This window comes from Monodelphis domestica, chromosome 5 (assembly GCF_027887165.1).
Source record: "Monodelphis domestica isolate mMonDom1 chromosome 5, mMonDom1.pri, whole genome shotgun sequence".
Classification (NCBI taxonomy): domain Eukaryota; kingdom Metazoa; phylum Chordata; class Mammalia; order Didelphimorphia; family Didelphidae; genus Monodelphis; species Monodelphis domestica.
In genome coordinates, this window is record NC_077231.1 from 255665623 (window position 1) to 255684742 (window position 19120).

General features: G+C 38.5%; 1 long non-coding RNA gene across 1 annotated transcript in view; it reads left to right on the forward strand.

The window, feature by feature from the left end:
• Positions 1–11308: 11308 nt before the first annotated feature.
• The window catches only part of LOC103099257 (uncharacterized), a 20421-nt gene continuing 12609 nt past the window's right edge, over positions 11309–19120 (forward strand). The window contains exons 1-2 of the long non-coding RNA XR_008912415.1: positions 11309–11526; positions 13639–13742. This is a non-coding gene — a long non-coding RNA (uncharacterized LOC103099257). The remainder of the gene's footprint in view (positions 11527–13638; positions 13743–19120) is intronic.

Consider the following 19120-nt stretch of genomic DNA (forward strand, 5'->3'; position numbering starts at 1 on the left):
AGATCACTGTATATAGTAACAGCAATGCTGAGATAATGATCAACTCTTCATCTTAGCTGCTCTGAATAATACGTGACCGAAGGCAATTCCAAAGGATTCATGATGAAAAATGCTGTTTATTTCCAGAAAAAGAACTGAGGAACTCTAAATTCAGACTGAAATGTATTTTTCTTGTTTTACTTTTCTTGCATTTGTTTGGAAATATGGCAAATATAGATATGCATTTTTATGATTTCACAGATATAAATATCACATTGCTTGCCTTCTCATTGGGTAGGTGAGGGGATGGGAGGTGTAAATTTAAAAAATTAATATTCAGTACTTCAAGTATTATATTCAATAATATTTATTAATATTTATCTTGAAGCAAAAGGAAAATAAAAGGCTAGAGAAACAGATAGAGCTCACCAGCCTCCCACATGGAGAAAGAGAACAAGGGAGGCATTACCCACAGCTTAAAAAACCATAACATGAAAGCAATGCATATAAACAGAAAGAGAAAAGAATTCTTGGGATGAGGGAAGAATTCTGGGAGATGAAGTCCAAAGGATACAAAATTTCCATTTAAACAGAGGGAGGAAGAGTAATTGGAAATCAAAATTTTGAAAGAATGTTAAACATACTAAAACATTTGAAAAAAGTACATAGTGACACCTGGAACATAGTAAATGCAACACAGTAAATGCAACACATATGCTAGCTATTATTAAGTGGTGTTGCTACTATGCAGCTTATGGATCATGGTTGCTGTGGGTGCCCACTAAATTATGTGCTCTTTAAATATGGTAACCTGAGACAAAGCCCTAGTCACTCCACCCTTGTTATAGCTTTGAGAAAGACCATCATTAAGGTATATTTTGCTAAAACCTTCTCTTGTCTAAATATTTTAAATAACCCATTAGCATCTTTGTGCTTTTTTATTGACTTTTTCCCGGTTCTTTAAACCTCTCTTAAATTGGGGAACTAAAAGACTTTACAGAAGCACAGTAAGACAGAATATTATTTTCCTAGATGGATCATCAATTAAGCCATTTACTAAATAAAAAACTCACTCAGAAATAATAATAGCAACAACAATAGCTAGGATTTATACCATACCTACTGTGTGCCAGGGACTATATTGGGTATGTTTTTAAATTTTTTTAAATTGTGGTTGGACTCTGAATATATATATATATATATATATATATATATATACATATATATATATATATATATATATATTTGGTGGTCACCAGGGATTTAATTTCTAAATCCCAAAATGAATTACTAAAGTAAATGGAATTTATGGTAGTTTATTTATAGTATTTACAATAGAAGGAAGATATTAAGGAATGAGAGAGAAAAACTCTGGCTTCTTCTTATACCAGTTAGAATTTCTAAGTCCTAGTCAGGGGAAGAGAGTCTCAAGAAGATGGACCTTACCTGGAGGCTTCATGCCTCCAGAAAGGCAGGATCACTAAGTCAGCTTTTCACTCACCAATGGTAACAGTCTAAAAGAAGTCTGGGTATTGGTCTTCCAGTTGCGCCTCCATCCTTCACTCCAAGCCTGGTAACTAACTGTCCGAATGTCCATCTTCCCTTTAGCTCCAAGTGAGTGATCCTTCACTCCAAACTCAGGGTAACTGTCTCCAAAATCATCCAAATGTCTGAATCTGAATCTCCCTTTACTCCAAGCAGGTGACTGTTGGGGGTCTCAGTCTTTTTTCCCTCTATTTAAAGACCTTTTTCTCTTGTGTCACCTCCTCTAAATTTTCATGTTTACCAATCACAGCAGACTCTTTTCTCCAGGACTGCCTCTTCTTTAGTTCTTATCTTTGTTTAGATTTTCTCCAGGACTATCCATTCTTTAGTTCTCACCTTCTCTGGTTAGATTATATCTTTTTGGGTTACTTAAATCCTCTTTTGTTAAGTTCACCTTTTGTAGTTACTTAACACCTTTTTGTAGTTAAAATCTAAAAATAGATTATAGCTTACAATTCTAGCTTCACTATAAAGGAAGAGCTATGTACCTTTATTGTTACAATCAGGAGATTACAATTTTATCTTCACAATAAAGAAAGAGCTAAGTATCTTCATTGTTACAATCAGGAGATAGCTAAATCCAATCTTCACAGGTGCTTTAAAATTATTAGTTCATTTTATCCTTACAACAAACTTGGAAGTTAAATGCTGTTATCCTCATTTTTATAGATGAAGAAATGGAAGCAAAGAGAATTTAAGTGACTTGCCCAAGGTCTCACAGATAGTAAGTGCCTGAGGTCAGATTTGAACTCCAATCTTCCTGATTCCAGGCTCAGAGCTCTATCCATGGTGCCATGCAAACCACCTTAAAGCAATAATTTTGTTGTCTCTTCCAGGTATATATATAACACCACCTTGTAAGGAACTTTTAGGAGGAGAATTGGAGTCTAGTTTCAGGCTTAGCCAGAGTTAAAACTTAACAATTCATTGAAGCTTTGTTAGTTCAGAAACAATTTCTATGTACATACTATGAAGGAACAAATTTCCCAGAAGCTCTTATCAGTGTTTTCAGAGGATTAAATAGCACTTCCTGTTAATCTGTAGTCAAGGCTTTTCTCATGCTTTAGAAAATTAATTTCTGGTCCCCACCTTTGAGAAGGAATATTGGAACACTAGCGCACTTTAGTTTACTGAAAGGTTCTCTTCAGGTTCAGGTGACTTTCTAGGTGAGAATTAATTGGGTAAAAACAAGTCAGGAAGAAGCTTATTATCTTTTCTGAGAAACTGTATGAATAATTTTAAAAAAGAACCAGGAAGTTGTTCTCTGAAAGATTAAAACACTTTTAAAAATGACCTGATGTTTACAAACTGCATATGATTGGCTTTGCTTGTTATTTACAAAGGTTCTAATTAAATCATTATATTAAGAAGAATGAGATAGACTAATTTCTTGTATCTGTGTATGTGTAGTAAAGAAGTAGTAATCTCTTGTATGTGTAGTAAAGAAGACAAAAACTAAAAAAAATACAAGTAAATGCTTTCATGCTGGGGGAAAAAAAAAAGAGAAAACAGCCAGATAGGTGTCCCTTCTTTCTGAAATAAAATCTGTTTTTAAATGAAGACCTTCACGTTCACAGGATTGTGTATTTATCTACTAGGTGCCATAGTGGATAGAGTACTGTGCCTCTAGTCAGGAAGACTCATCTTCATTAGTTCAAATCTGGCCTGAGACGCTTACTAGTTGTGTGGCTCTGAGTAAGTCCCTTAATTCTGATGGCCTCAGTTTCCTCATCTGTAAAATGAGTTGAAGAAGGAAATGGCAAACCATGGATAGCCCTTTTGTTGTGGTGTTCCAGCTGCCACTGCCCCCTGCTACTTCGCTGACCATGCAGGTTGGCTATTCTGCCTTATTTCTGTTCTTCATTTCAAACCTCACCTGGTTCCCACTCTCCTATGACATATTGACAGAAGCGATTCTTAGGCAGCATCTTGCCAGGAAGTTATGAGATTTTTACTTTTTAAAAACAAACCAGCGATATCCTCCACATAGGCTAAGTCAAAATGCAGGTCATGGAGGTAGAAAGAGGGGCATGTAAGAGTGTACTTTTCATCACAGTTCTGAATCTACCTTTAAAAATGTAAAAATGGAGGCAGCTGGGTAGCACAGTAGATAAGAGCACCACCTGGAGTCAGGAGGACCTGAGTTCAAATGTGATCTCAAGCACTGCTAGCTCCGTGACCCTGGACAAATTGCTTTTTTGCCTAGACTCTACCACTCTTCTGTCTTAGAATAGAGGGTTCAAGGGCTTAAAAATATACAAAAATGGACATTTGTGAAAGTAACTCCAATTATGTTCATCATCATTTTGGTCAAAGATTCACAAAGTCATAGATGTAACTTTATTTGTTGTATATTTGCTGTTCAGTCATTTTTTTCAGTTGTTTCTGACTCTTGGGGACCTCATTTGGAATTTTCTTGGCAAAGATACTGGAATGATTTGCTATTTCCTTCTTGTGCTCATTTATAGATGAGGAAACTGAAGCAAACTGGGTGAAGTGAGTGGCCCAAGGTCACATAGCTGGAAAGTGTCTTATATCTGATTTGAATTCATGAACATGAGTCTTCCTGTCTCTAGGCTTGACACTCTATCCACTGAGCCACCTAGCTGTCCTCGTTGCTTATTAACTGCTTATTGTTGATGGCCTAGATGTCAGAGGCAGCTTGGTATAGTGGACAGACTGTGCAACTTGGAATTAAGAAGACTTGGATTTGAATCTTGTCAGATACTTAATAGCTAAGCAACTCTGGGCAAGTCACTGGACCTCTCTGATACAGTTTTTCCTTCTGTAAAATAGAGATAATTAATTAGAAGTGTTCACTGCATGCAAATCTTAATTTACCTGTATCTGAGCAACTTGCTCTTGCAAAAAGAAACAACAATATGGCTTCCATTTCAATGCCAATGATAGAAGATGCTTTTTTTCTTTACCTTCTGCCTGCTTAAGTCTTGGTCTAAGGATTATTATTTTTTTTTTCAAATCTTGCTTTGTGGTTTGATAACAATTCTAAGACAGAAGGGCAAGGGCTAAGTAAATGGGGGCGAGTGACTTACTTGTCCAGGGTCACACAACTAGGAAGTGTTTGAGGCCAGTTTTGAACCCAGGTCCTTCCAGCTTCAGGTCTGATGCCACATCTATTATGCTACCTAGCTGCCCTTGATATAGACATTTTTTAACCCAAGTTCCATGAATTGGCTTTTGAAAAATATTTTGATAAATGTATTTCACTATAACTGATTTCTTTGGTAATTATTCTGTGCACTTAGAGAATAAAATGAACATAAAATGCACCTGAAAAGCCTTATTTTGAGGCTCTTCCAGCATGACTAAGGTCCAGGGTACCTAGAAGGTTCAGAACCACTGGTTGGAGTCGATATTCATCAAAACAATATCATATCACGCTCAACCACAGCATTACCACTTCCCTTGCCAGGGCTCGAGGAGGCTCGAGGATTCCTAAGCGCAACCTTGTTTGGAAAGTTGGTTTTCCTAGAGTCCATCTCCATTGCCTTTTGTCTTCTTTTCCTTCCTTGCTCTTTGCCCTTCGTGCCAATAGGTGGCAATGTGTCTTTGGCTGTTGGTTTTGCTCTTGGACCCTCTGAGCCAGCACTGGATCCCGGATGGCCTCCAGGACATTGGAGGCATTGCTCTTGAAGGATTCTAGGGGCAAAAAGTCTTCAATAAAGTTAGTTAGAGAAGAGTCTGGCAACTCTCCCATTCCCCTATCCACCTCTTGCCCAAATAAATGTTATGTTCTTGCAAAAAGAAATGGAAAGCATTTAGGAATAAGGCTAATGAATGGAATCAGGATAGAAGATTGCATTGAGTTTAAATGTCTGCTAACAATCCTCTACAAACATTTCTTCATGGAATAGTTCATATGTTACGTGAACTTAAGAATCAATCCTGATATCTTTATCTCTTTGGTATTATTAATTTTTTTCACTGGAAAGTTTTTGTATAGTGAATAAAGGGACCAGTTTAGGAGGAAATAGCCAATCAATCAATCAATCAATTAGCCATTGATTGATTGAGCACCTATTTATGTACCATGCATTGTGCTAGATCTGGGAATATCAAGACAAAGGTGAAATAGTCCCTGCCTTCAGGGAGTTATACCTTACATCCTAGAGGGGGGATATATGTACAACATAGGGGTACATAAAATATAGGAGGTGTCTGGGGTGTTCAAGAAAGACTAACATTTCTGGCGTGGGACTTGTTGAGCCCTTTTCAGGACTGCTCATCAATCTTTGGTACCCATCTTTTCCACCAAACTCTCACCTGCGGTTCCAGGAAGTTGTAGTGTTGTTGGGGTGCAGAGGTATACTCCTGGGGTTCAGGAGGGATACCTTCTGCAAGAATGCAAGACTCTGAAACTTAACTTAAAAGTAAAGAGAGATTTATTAGTAATGTTGAATTTTTGGCAAGCAAGACAGCATGAGTGGAACAACCTGGGAGGTTGCTCCCAGAATGCCTCAGTTCTGGGGTTTTATATTCTTTTACAGCAAAGAGGACTTGACTCTGGGGCAAGGGGTTGGGGAGGAGGTTTCCTGGAAGGCATGGGGGTGGTTCTCATGATTTGGAAGACAGATGGATGAGGTGTCTCTTTGTCCATCTCAAACCAATGGGACAATCAAAGGAGGATAATCCTCTCAGGGTTAGATGTTTTGGGTTGGGAGTCAGAGGATGTAAAGGAGCAAAGGAATTTCCCTGCTAATAGTTTGCCTGAGTTTCTGGGGGCACAATGCCCATGAGAGTAGCATGTACAATGTGAGAGGCTAAACCAAATTGAGGTTAACCAAGAGGCCTCAAATCCATCAGTGAGTTAGGGGGATGCTAACCCAAGCAAGTGAAGATTCCCCCAGATGGGCAGATGAGAATAATTTGTTCCAGTGGCCATGAAGGCTGATGAAACAGGTACTTTGGAGAGCTTAGAACTTGGTCAGACATCTAAGACCCCAAGGTCATCCACTGCATCCTGGGTCATCACTGGTCATCCTGACTTTTATCCTGCCAATGGACTTTGATGACAATGGAAGAGAGAGTGAGGCTGACTTGATGGCAACTCTGCCTCACTTACATCTAATACCTGAACAAGTCAGAACATCACTGTATTTGTCATTGGTCCTTTTTGAAAATGAAAGATGAACAACAACATAAAATCAAAATAAATAAATACGAGGTGATTTGTGGGAGAAGACACAAGTGACTGGGACATTTAGATAAAAGCTTCTGGTAGAACAAGGGTTCTTAAGATTTCAAAGGGGCTGTACATTTGAAGGTGTATTTCAATGAGTATATTTCAAACTTCCTTTGTAATCTTATATATTTTATTTTACACTTAAAATTTGTTTTTTTGTTTTTTATTTTTTTATTTTAATAATGAATTTTCACATTAGTTTTCCAAAGTTATATGATCCAAATTGTCTCCTTCCCTTCTTCCTTGCCTCTTCCCAGAACTGGCAAGCAACTCAATTTGGGTTACACATGAAAAAAAATTTTTTATAAGAAATGTACAAGTTGCATTAGACTGTCAAAGGGGTCCACGAGACAAAAAAGGGTAAGAAGTTTGTAGGTGCATGAACTAAGCTTTGAAGGAAAATGGATTTTTAAAAAAGTGAATTCTGAAAGAAAGAGGTAAATAAGAGTCCATTCCAGTGATGGGGGCCAACCAATGGAAAGACATAGAGAAGGGAAATGGAGTCCCTCAGACAGGTAAATAGTAAGAAGGTTAATTTGACTGGGCTGGAGAGTGCTTAGAGGAGAGCAATCATTTATAAGGCTAGAAAGGTGTTACAGAATCAGACTTTCAGGGATTAAAAGTATTTCAATGATTGTGTAGTCCAACTGTCTGAGAGTAATAATCACTCTGATGGACTTGAGAAGTGGTTATCCAGACTCTGTTGGTAGATTTCCAAAGAAAGGTAACCCATCAAAAACTCTCCAGGCAGATAGAGTACTGGAGAAAGAAATGGCAAACCATTCCAGGATTTCCACCAAATGGAGTCACAAAGAATTTTATATATATATATATATATATATATATATATATATATATATATATATATATATATATATATATATATGATAGAAGTGGGAAAACTGAGGTTCAAATCCAACCTCAGACACTTACTAGCTGTGTGACCCTGGGCAAGTCACTTGATTTAGTGGGCCTCAGTTTCCTCATCTGTAAAATGATCTAGAGAAGGAAATAATAGCAAATTGATCCAGTATCTTTGCCAAGAACATCCTAAAAAGGAGTCATGAAGAGTCAGACATGACTGAAATGACTCAACAACAAAAAAAATGTTGAAAATATTAGTCTACATTTGACTTAAATTCCTCTTCCAAACATAGTAGATTGAGGGCAGGTTGTGAAGAGTTTTAAATTTTAAACAAAAGTGCTCAATTGCACACACAGATTATAGGGAGCTCCAGAGGTGTTAAGGAGAAGAATGCTGTCTTCAAATGTATTCTGTAAGAATTGCTTGGGCAGCTATGTGGAAGACAATTTGTACTGGCGAGAGAGAGTCGAGATGGGGCAGACTATAATGAAGCTATTGCAATAGTCCTGGTGACTAGTGACTAGGGATGAAACTAGAGAATGGCTGAGGAGAAGAAGAGAGGGAGATAGAGGTGAAACATGCTTTGGAGATAATAAGTAGTGGCTGAGGGACATGGGGAAATCACCTAACCTATCAGTCAGTGACTCCTAAGTTCCCTAAGACTAGATGGGAGTTCCCTCAGTAGATAAAAACCCAAACAAGCTATTTCATTTATTTAAGCAAAACAAAGCTCATATTTACATATGCAAAACTGCATTAGTGAGAAGACTTTCTTTTTATGTAAGAGACAGGAGGCAATTGAAGTAATGGAAATTCCTGGACTACTAAAACCTAAAGGGAAAACAAGTCAGAATGTATAATATTGCCTTTCAATACAAGAGTAATGAAAGTTCTGCCCAAGGCAAGGCAGTGGATAGAGTTCAGGGGAGAGGATCTGGAACCAAATGACCCTTAGTTCAAATCCTCTCTCAGATAATTACTTAGCAGTGCAACCCTGGGCAAGTCACCTAACCTCTTTGCTTCCTTTTCCTTATATGTAAAATGGCAAACTATTCCAGGATTTCTACTTAATGGCATCATGAAGAATTTTATATAGATGATAGAATTGGGAAAACTTAGGTTCAAATCCAACCTCAGACACTTACTAGCTGTGTGGCCCTGGGCAAGTTTAACCTCCAACTCAAAAGTAGAAGTAGCTCTTCTACTTTTTTATCTATGGGCCTGTGATACATGGCCTGGAAGGTCCTTTTGGGCTGTTTTAGTGCTAAAGCAGCTTCCCAAGTCAAAAACTATTTCTACTAGCTAGTATTTATATAGTGCCTTAAGGTTTGCTAAGGGATAGCTGAATGGCTCAGTAGATGGAGCCCTGAGCCTGGATTCAAGAAGACTCACAAATTAGTTTCTGACACTGTGTGACCCTGAGCAAGTTATTTAACCCTATTAGCCTCAATTTCCTTATTTGTAAAATGAGCTGGAGAAGGAAATGTCAAACCATTCCAGGATCTCTGCCAAATGGGGTCACAAAGAGTTGGACACAATGGAAACAACTGAACAAGGTTTCCTAAACACTTTACAGATATTCCCTTACTTTTTCCTTAGAACTGATATTTTGTCCAAAAGGTAAATTTATTGGTCCAGAGGATTTAGGGGGAGGGAAACTATATTCCAGGGCAAATGATGTATTTTTATTCACTCCCTAGAATGTAAGATCCTTGAAGGAAGGGACTGTCTTTCTTTTTTTTCTTCTTGTATTTGTACCCACCAGTTCAATATTTAACATAATGGCTGGCACAAAGTACATTTTTAACAAATGTTTGTTGTTCACAGTGCAGGACATTTGAAAAGTCCATGACATCTCTTTTACTTCTATAAGGAAGTATAGGGGAAGAGAGGGTGGGTAGGTCCCTGTGGTAAAGGCTGGAGGAGAGGGATCTCTGATAGACTTTAGAAGGGGATGTGTGAGAATAGAACTGTGGGAAATTTCTGATGAGGGAGTACCCTGAGTGTCTCTTAGCATTCCTTGGAAAGAGGCTGAGGATAGCCTCAACTTTGATAACTGAACCCAAGCTACTAAGAAGCCTGGGCCATAATTTATACTTACTCCTCCCTCCTAAGTTAGGCTAAAACTTGGGTTCAGTTATCCTCAGCCTCTTTCCAAGAAATTCTAAGAGACACTCAGTGTACTCCCTCATCAGAAATTTCCCACAGCTCTATTCTATTGGCTGAGTATTGAGTATACCCCATATCCATGACAGAGACTTCAGACTTTATTTGCACACTAACTCAGGGGCTCTGTTTCCTTCTCTCTAAAAGGAGGGATTTGAACATAGTAGTGTCCAAGGTTCTGTTAACTTTTTTTTTAACCTTTATCTTCTGTCTTAGAATCAATGATTCTATTATTATTAGTTCTAAGGCCCAAAAGGTGAAGGACCAGGCAATGGGGGCTAAGTGATTTGCTCAGGGTCACACAGCTAGGAAGTGTCTGAGGTCAGATTAAACCAAGACCTCCCATCTCTAGGTCTAGCTCTCAATTCATAGAGCCACCTCTGTTAACCTTTAAAATTCAGAGAGGAATAGTTATCCTGTCCCCCTGAAAACCAAAGAGCCACCTATTAATCCTGAAAAACCAGAGAGCCACAGTGTGCTCAGCAAATTTATTTGTTTGCTTTAAGAAAGAGAAAACAAACATGTGTGTGGAGGTTGGGATAGAACCAAGCCCAAGGAGGAGGAGATTACAGGTTTTATAGTATCTTAAGAGAGAGGGGGGAAGGGGTCTCTGGGATTGGGCAACAAGGGAGAAACTTCTGCCTAGCAGTAGAAGATCTTTGTTAGAAACTTGGTATATAGACCAGGAGGTAACTTTGATTACTAGTAGCAGATAGCCTTGGTGTTATCTGCAAGGACTTAGGGACTGTTCAGGGCTGCTCTGAACTGTTATTGTACATGGTTACTTCCAGGGCATGTAACATTGTTTTATCAGGTTAATCTTGATTTTCCTCATCAAGATCTAGAAACTAAGGCAATCCTAATAACCCAACGCCATTAGAAACAGCATTGCCTTGACAATTCCAGTCAGCCCTAAGAGGCTATGTGATTTGGGCTCCATTGGACACCAACTGACCTTGGGTCAAGTAATGAATACACCTTCCTTTGTAATTTTGGTCTAAATCCCCTCAGTTTCCTTTAAAGTGGAAAAGAGAACCCCTAAGGTTCTTTCCCACTCAAAATGATATCTTGAAGGCTTTTCCTGTTTTGGGAGCTTGGGTGTGTGGGATGGAGCAAGGATTTACATCCTCTTACTTCTCTTCCCTAAAAGATCTATCTGTTTGCTGTAAGGTTACTTACTCTACCCTATCTTGAAGTAATTGGGCTTCTTGGATGTTAATGCCAGAAACAAGTGACCGTAGCATCTCGTTATCAAGAATAATTAGTTAAAACAGGAAACTACCAAATGGAGTGGGGCAGCATCCTGAGAAGCACCTTTATGGGGGGCTCCTGGGCTTCCTTTCCTTCCCTACAGAGCTGTGTCTCCCACCCCCACCAAGAGACCTGGGAGACGTTTTTTAGGAGTGTCACAGATATTCCTAATTACATATTGAGCATCAATATGGTGGTAGTGGTGGGGTGTTCCCTTCCAGGGCTCTTTATTGAAGGAAACACATCTCCCCTTTCCTTTTGCAAGACCCATTAGACAGTTTCAGTTAAGGCGTAATGAAGTAAGCACAAAATGTTGAAATCTTGAACTGAAATATGGTGAATCACATCACTAGGAGAGCACGCTGTTGTCATAATGGATCAGCCTGCCCTGTCCTGGCTGCCAATCCACATAGAAGCCTACCATGAATGATTCTGGGTGAGGAGAGTGAGGAGAACTCAGTAGAAACCATCACTGCTATCACCTAGAGAGAAATGACTGTAAACACACTCTCTTATGGTGAGTTTCTATCATCACTTTCATACAGGAAAGAAAGCAAACTGTTAGGCAAGTGAGTATGATAGAGCTGCTACCTTCTACAGTGGAGATCTCATGGAGACAGTAATAGATTCCTGGGACTGTTCACTTTCCCAAAAAGTTGTTCCTGATGTATCTTAGGACCAGAGTTTTGATAGGAGAGAAAACATGGTGTTGTAGATTCAGAAGGGCAGCTAGGTGGCACCACAGTGGACAAGTGCCAGACCTGGAGGCAGGAAGTCTTATTTTTCTTCTTTCAAATCTGATCTCAGTTGTGTGATCCTGAGCAAGCCACTTAACCCAATTTTCCTTAGTTTCCTCATTTGTAAAATGAACTGGAGAAGGAAATGGCAAACTACTTTAGACTTTTTGCTAAGAAAACCCCAAATAAAGTCATGAAAAGTTGAGCATGATTGAAATGACCAAACAAGTGGAAACAGAATTGCATTTGGAGTCAGGAAGGTGTGAGGTCAGATCATGTGACAGATACCACTATGTTTCCTCATTTGTAAAACAATAATAGTAATATCTGTAGAATCTACCTAACAGGATTATTGAGTTAGAGAATATAATATGCATAAAATTTGTTGTGAACTTTAAATTGTTATATAGATGTCAATTATATAATAATAGAATAATGAATAACAACAGTAATTATATGATAGTCAATTATGATGAAGACTGATGATGCTTTTGGGCATCCTGGGCAAGGTTTGAAAAAGATGCCCTCTGGTATTACTGCCTAATAGAAACTTTGAGTCATTTACTAGAACATGTGCCTTTTTCACAGAGCAAACACCCATGCCCCAGGCAGAGTACTCTTCTGAAATTAAAAAAATGTTCATTTATAAAAAATAAAATTAAAGCATGCCTCTCATTTTCTATTCCTATCCTGCCTCTTGGGCAACTAGATGGCATAGTAGATAGACTGCTGGGCCTGGAATCTGAAAACCCTTAATTCAAATCATTTCTCTGGATACTTCCTAACTGCATGAACCCCAAAACGATACTGTCTACTTCAGTTTTCTCAACTCTGAAATGGGAATAAAAACAATACTTGCCTCTGTTGTGAGGATCTAATGAGATATTTGTAAAAGTATGTGGCACAGTGACTGGCACATAGTAGGCACTTAAAAGAACACTTTTCCCCCACCCTCTTTCCTACCCTTCTCTGTCCCCAGGTGGCTATTTTCCCCTAGTCTTCACTCTGCTATTACATATGAATGGCACCCTACAATTGTCCAGTGTCAAATCAATTTATTTTTTCCTTAGCATTTGGACAATATGAATCAGCTTGGTCTACAGAGTTCACTTATACAGTATTTGCTTAAATGGATATTTCATTTCATTTATTTTTTAAAATTCTTACCTTCTGTCTTAGAATCAATATTGTGTATTGGCTTCCAAGGCAGAAGAGAGGTAAGGGCTAGCCAGTTGGGGTTAGGTGACTTGCTCAAGGTCACAAAGCTAGGAAGTGTCTGAGGTCAGATTTGATCCCAGGACCTTCCATCTCTAGACTTGGTTCTCAATCCACTGAGCCACTCTAGCTACTCCTGTCTCATTTATTTTAAAACAATTATTGACAGAATTTGTTTTTATATCACTTTTGTTTTTAGGGATAGTTATCTTTTCCCCAATGAACCATTAAAAAAAAGAAAGAAAGAAAGAAAGAAAGAAAAGAGGAGGGGAAGCAGCTTAGAAAAAATTACCAAAGTTTATTCAATATTCCATGCCCTTAGCCCCCCAATATTACAAAGAAGGGAGGGACTGAGGCCATGATCTAATTGGTATACATAATTCCCAGTTAAGGAGGCTAGCTACCCACGAAGGTAGGTTTCTTCTCTACTGAGAGAGCTGCCAAGAGCATCAAGGGGCAACCAGTATGCCCCCGAAGCAGAACTGAAACTCAGGGCTCCCTATCTTCAAGACCCATTTTCTTTGCATAACCATGCTGCTTCCCCAAAGAAGACAAGGGGCATATTTTCCCTTTCATTCCTCATTTCTGAGTTTAGAAGCAGCCTGCAGGGTTTTGTTGTGGTCCTTATTCCATTTCTCTTGTTTTTGTCTTCATGTATATTTTGAACCTGGTTAAAGCAGGAAGGCCGGCCTGCAGCCATCCCACAAAAGGAAAGATAGAAAGCTGACCTTGGGGAAGGACTACAGTCGAGGAAATGGACAAGAAACAGACAGATACACACGTAATATTTGACAATGGAGCTCCACAGATAAGCCCCCTCTACTTTAGCTATCACGAGGACATAATACCACTAAGCAGTCCTAAATTAACAACACGTGGAAATATAAGTATAGAGATTGGCTGAGAGGAAAAGCCACGATCCCTTGTAGCCTGGGCTGCAGGTACGGATCAATCTGGCTTGAGGAGAGAAGATCAAGAAAGAAATCACCGGTTCCTTAGAGCTGGTACTCTAAGCATGAACCACTTGAGGATAAGTGATTGAGGAGGAAAGGTCTTTCAGGAAGAGAGAGAGAGATAGAGAGGGAGGAAGTTAAAGACTGAGCTTGGCCACAGGCCAAGTTCCAGGAAAGACAGACATAGGTGAGAGGTGATGCAGCAAGAGAGCTGGCCTTCTGTGGAGCTCCTATTTATTACCATTGAGATGCAAATGTGCACAATACATAGGATGAGTGCATAGTGTATTATCGTTGGTATAGGTATGGTTTGTCTAGCCAGGTGAGCACAAAGAAACCTGATTTCGCACCTAACCTGGGGGACACTGGGATTAAGGGTTAAAGGCTTTACTAGCCATGCGCAAGACTGAGCATGCTCTCTTCTAATACAATCTTTACAGTCTAACTGTTTCCCTTGTCCATAGATAGTGTGGACTGCTACACTGGTTGTGCCCACTTCACTCTGCATCAATTCACATATAGTAATACCCTTTAAAAGGAAACAAGGAGAAATGGATGCCTTTGGTCCTCATTACTGATTCTGGATGAGCTGGGGGTAGGAGTGGAGAAATTTGGGAGGAGCTGAGGGCATCGACAAAATATAATTAAGCTCAGACACTACCAAGTTGTGTGACACTGGGCAAGTCACTTAACTCCAAATGCCTAATTCTTATCACTCTTTTGCCTTGGAACTGATATTTAGTATCAATTCTAAGATAGAAGGTAAGGATTAGAACAAAAGGAATTAAAGTCATAGGAGATCTGGGACAGCTAGGTAGCACAGTGGCTAATGTGCCAGACTTGGGGTCGAGAGGACCTGGGTTCAAATGTAGCTTCAGTCACTTCCTAGCAGCATGAACCTGGCTGTTACTTAACTCCAGTTACCCAGCCCTCTCTGCTCCTTAGTTTCAGAATTGATACTGAGACAGAAGTTAAGAGTTAACAATAGCAACAAAAAAGATCAGAGCTGATAACTTCAGCTTAGATTCTGGGAAAGTGATTTTTCCAATATACTTATTTGGATTCCATGAAACTCACTCTTACCAATGGAACAAAGGAGCAGTTCACAATGGTCTATGTTTGAGGTTTCAGAATCAGAGAATCTCCTGGTTGGAAGAAAGCCATGAACCCTTCCCTGAGCCTGAACCAGACAATCATGAATTTTCACTTTCTCCAGGCTTATTTCTTTTTGTTTAGCTAGACTCAACTGACAGCATAAGTATCCACATTCCTATTTAGAAAAAAAAAATCACATTTACCTAAATCTTTAAGATTTAAAAAGTAAAGGTAAATGTGATTATGCCCATCTTCTAGATATATGATGGCACAGAGGTCTAGAAGAAGCAAAGTTACTTTCCTAGGATATTATGGTTAATAACTGTTAGAGGTGAGATTCAAATCCAGGTCTTTCCTGCATCCAAACCTCTCCCCTATGTAAGAGTTAAAATTTTGGGGGAAACTAAGGCATGTAGAAATTAGTTTTTCTCTGCCAGGAGTATTATTTTATTAGAGGTTTATTAAAAGTTAAGGATTAAAGAAAATACAGAATAAGAAAGCACATGCCTGGGTCCAGAGAGGCCTAGACAACCTCACCTACATTATGAAAGGACCTATGCACTTGCAAGCGGGAACAGGGAAAAAAGAGACCCCACTGTAGACGGAGACCCTTTAAATAATAATTTGCTCTGGGCCCAGGTGAGAATTCAGTGAGATTACAAAGCATTCTGGGGAAGTGGAGCAAGGATTTCTGGGGATTGAAGTCCTGGATTCAAGTCTCCATTTTTACATTTCTCCGTGTGATCATTTTTGGAAAAAAGAAAAATTTCCCCAAAAGGATCATGAAAACATAGCCAACTTAAGGATTATAATAATTCTAGGGTAAGAGAAAAAAAAAGCCAATAATTGCTGGACACATTGACAAAAAGCCAGTTAGGGGGCAGTCCCCTTTAGCATGAAAGTATACATACAAATAAATGTTCAATCAACTACACCCAAAGTTCATTCTTGTGCAGCTTGTGGTCTGGAGGTTTCTTCATGGTGTCTTCTCCAACAGTTCAGTTTCTGGATTCAGAGAGGTATCATCTTTCTTTACCTAAAATTCTTCTCAAAAGAAATGTAAAATTTGCAATTTAAAATAATGATATATTTTTTTACATTTCCCCATGTTGTGGGTGATTAAAGAATACAGGATCACTTAGGGATGCATGGCTGAGGTATGAGGTATATGAAATCAATTGGCAAGAGAAATTAAAAAGACATCAGAAAAATCCAAATAAAAAAAGAAAATACTGGATGAAAATATAGACTATCAAAGTCTTATGTATAAAAATTCTAAGTAAAGGAAAAATAAATCTATAACAGGTCCTTGAATCAGGGCCCAATTAAAATGATCTAAGCAATGATGCATTTACCCAGTCAATAGCCAGGACTATAGAAAGGTACCACACTATGAAAAACAGAAAAGGAACCAGATTATAAGAGCCAAGATTTGGGGATAATTGTCTGTGAGTATTTTCAGAGTGAGTGTGGACACAAGGAAAGCCTATGTCTAACAATGTTAAACACAGTAACCTTGAGTCTTCACACTAGGTTCAAAACCTTTGCATTGGCCTAGAAGTACATCAATCCATCCTGGATTGGGTTTTCTTTGGCCCTGTGCAATGGCTCTTTTGTCTATGTCTTGTCCTAGAATCAGACAGAATTATTAAGCAAAGTCCCATAAGTTTTTAAATAATTAGTGGCATCATTTTTATAGTCTCTAGCTTTTTGGGCATGCATTGACAAATGTATTTTAAACTTATAGTACTGAAAAGTCAAAAAGTTAAAGAAATCAATCTTAATATTGGTGATATGTGCTTCAAATATAAAAAGGAGAAAAAAATAAAATAAAAAAACTGAAATAGTATATTGCATAAGCAAGAAAAATGTAATAAAAGAGTTTTAAAAATTCAAAAATATAGCATATAATCATTGACACACTGTGTCAGCTAAGAACATATAGAATACAAGGCTTTCTCACCAAAAATGAGATCCATTTCCTCTTCATATCTGGCCATGATCCACCGTGAGTATGAGCAAATGAATTTTACAAGGTAACATTTTTTCATTTTTAAAGAACAGTATTACAAATATGTAGATATCAATATCCCCAAAATTCTCAATAGCCCAATTAATTACAATAGCAAACAAACACACTATCATTTTTACACAAGTTGCTGTATGGCATTTAAAAGCCTATGAATTGATGGGTATTTGTCACAATTTTTATAAAAGTAGCAAATCTTTCAACCTTGGTAATAAACATATTTTTAAACAAAGTAAAACTCATTTTGGGTTTAGAACATCATCAAGAAATCTAGAGATCATTCTGGTGGAAGTAAAGTAGTCAGCTGAAGGGTATAAATGAGGGGTGCTTCTTTTTTGGAGGCTTTTTAGGGATACAAATGACCTGAGATTAACTGCCCCAACTTCCATTCACATATTTAGAAATGCGGGAAGGTTGGGGATTATAAAATGTATTTCACTTCAGCTACTAGAATGGGCCTTATACCTCATGGTAGGGGCAGGCAAAAATGACCAGAGATTGTAAAAAAAAATTCCAAGAATCATGTTTAAAAAACCCTTAAAATCAATTTGAGATATTTAGCACATTAAGTTTTCCAAAGGCTGTTATACAATTGTAACCAGTTCTGAAGAAGTCCATCTATCCTCTATGTGACAGTTTACAAAGGCAAAAATAGAAAAGGCTGTTATTTCATATATGGGATTAATTATAATGATATTTGTTCAGTATGGTTATAGGGAAAAAGCAATAGAATACAACAGTATTTAAAACTCAGTACATTAAAATGATTCAGTGTAACTGAATAATATTGAATGCAGTAACATATGAATTTAAAATCACAAAATTAAACCGTAAAGCAAACAGTAAAATGCAATAGAATACAGAGATTTTTATAAACCATTGGAGTCTGAAATGCCTTAAAATATATAATCTCCAGTCTTTTTAAAGTTCCTTGGCTTTTTTATCCATTTAGATGTCTATTGTCTGAAGGCAAATTGAGAAGGGGTAAGCAATGAGGTCCAATCGATTTGCTCAGGGCCACATGGCCATGAAGTGTCTCAGGCCAGATTCCAACCAAAGACCTCCCATCTCTAGGCCTGGCTCTCAGTCCACTGAGACACCCAGCTGCCTCCCCAACGTTAGCTAAAAGGTTGTACAGAGCTGAATATTTTCCCTGACACGCAGGTGAAGTCAATAAAAGGATCAATGTAATTAAAAGATATCCTTGTAAAATAGCCATGTTTTTAAGTTCCTGTTCAGAAAGTCTTTCTTCTTTCCCTTTTTCTCTCTCCCCTCCTATGGCTTAATCTTAGCCTAAGGGAAAATTACCCCATTTTTACCAGCTGGTAGAAATGAGTCCTGAGCAATCTGCTTCAAGGATCTGGGTTGATCAGGGACTGGGTAAGCAAGAGAGAGCACCGGGGTGGGCAGGTGAGCTGCAATCTGGGTCAAACAGCAAACTGGTCTGGAGCGGATGGCTGCAGGCAGGCAGGCAGGCAGGCAGGCAGGCAGGCAGGGAAGGGCCAGGCCGGGAGCTGGTGAGCTATCTAATGACTGGAATGAGCAGCAGCTTTGCGAAGGTAAAAAAACTTGGCCAGAGAAACGTGGATCAAAAAAATATCTAGGCACTAGCTATTAAAGGCTGAACTTAGTAGAGAAAAGAATCAGAAGATTGAGATATTTCGTTATCCTGACGTGATAAGCCAAACTGTAAGAGTTAAAATTTTTGGGGAAACTGAGGCATGTAGAAATTAGTTTTTCTCTGCCAGGAGTATTATTTTATTAGAGGTTTATTAAAGGTTAAGGATTAAAGAAAATACAGAATAAGAAAGCATGTGCCTAGGCCCAGAGAGGCCTAGACAACCTCACCTAAATTATGAAAGGACCCGTCTGCTTGCAAGAGGGAACAGGAAAAAAAAGAGACCCCACTGTAGACGGAGACCCTTTAAATAATAATTTGCTCTGGGCCCAGGTGAGAATTCAGTGAGATTACAAAGCATTTTGGGGAAGTGGAGCAAGGACTTCTGGGGATTGAAGTCCTGTATTCAAGTCTCCATTTTTACACTTATCCACCCAACATTGTCTACTATGCCATTTCCCCAA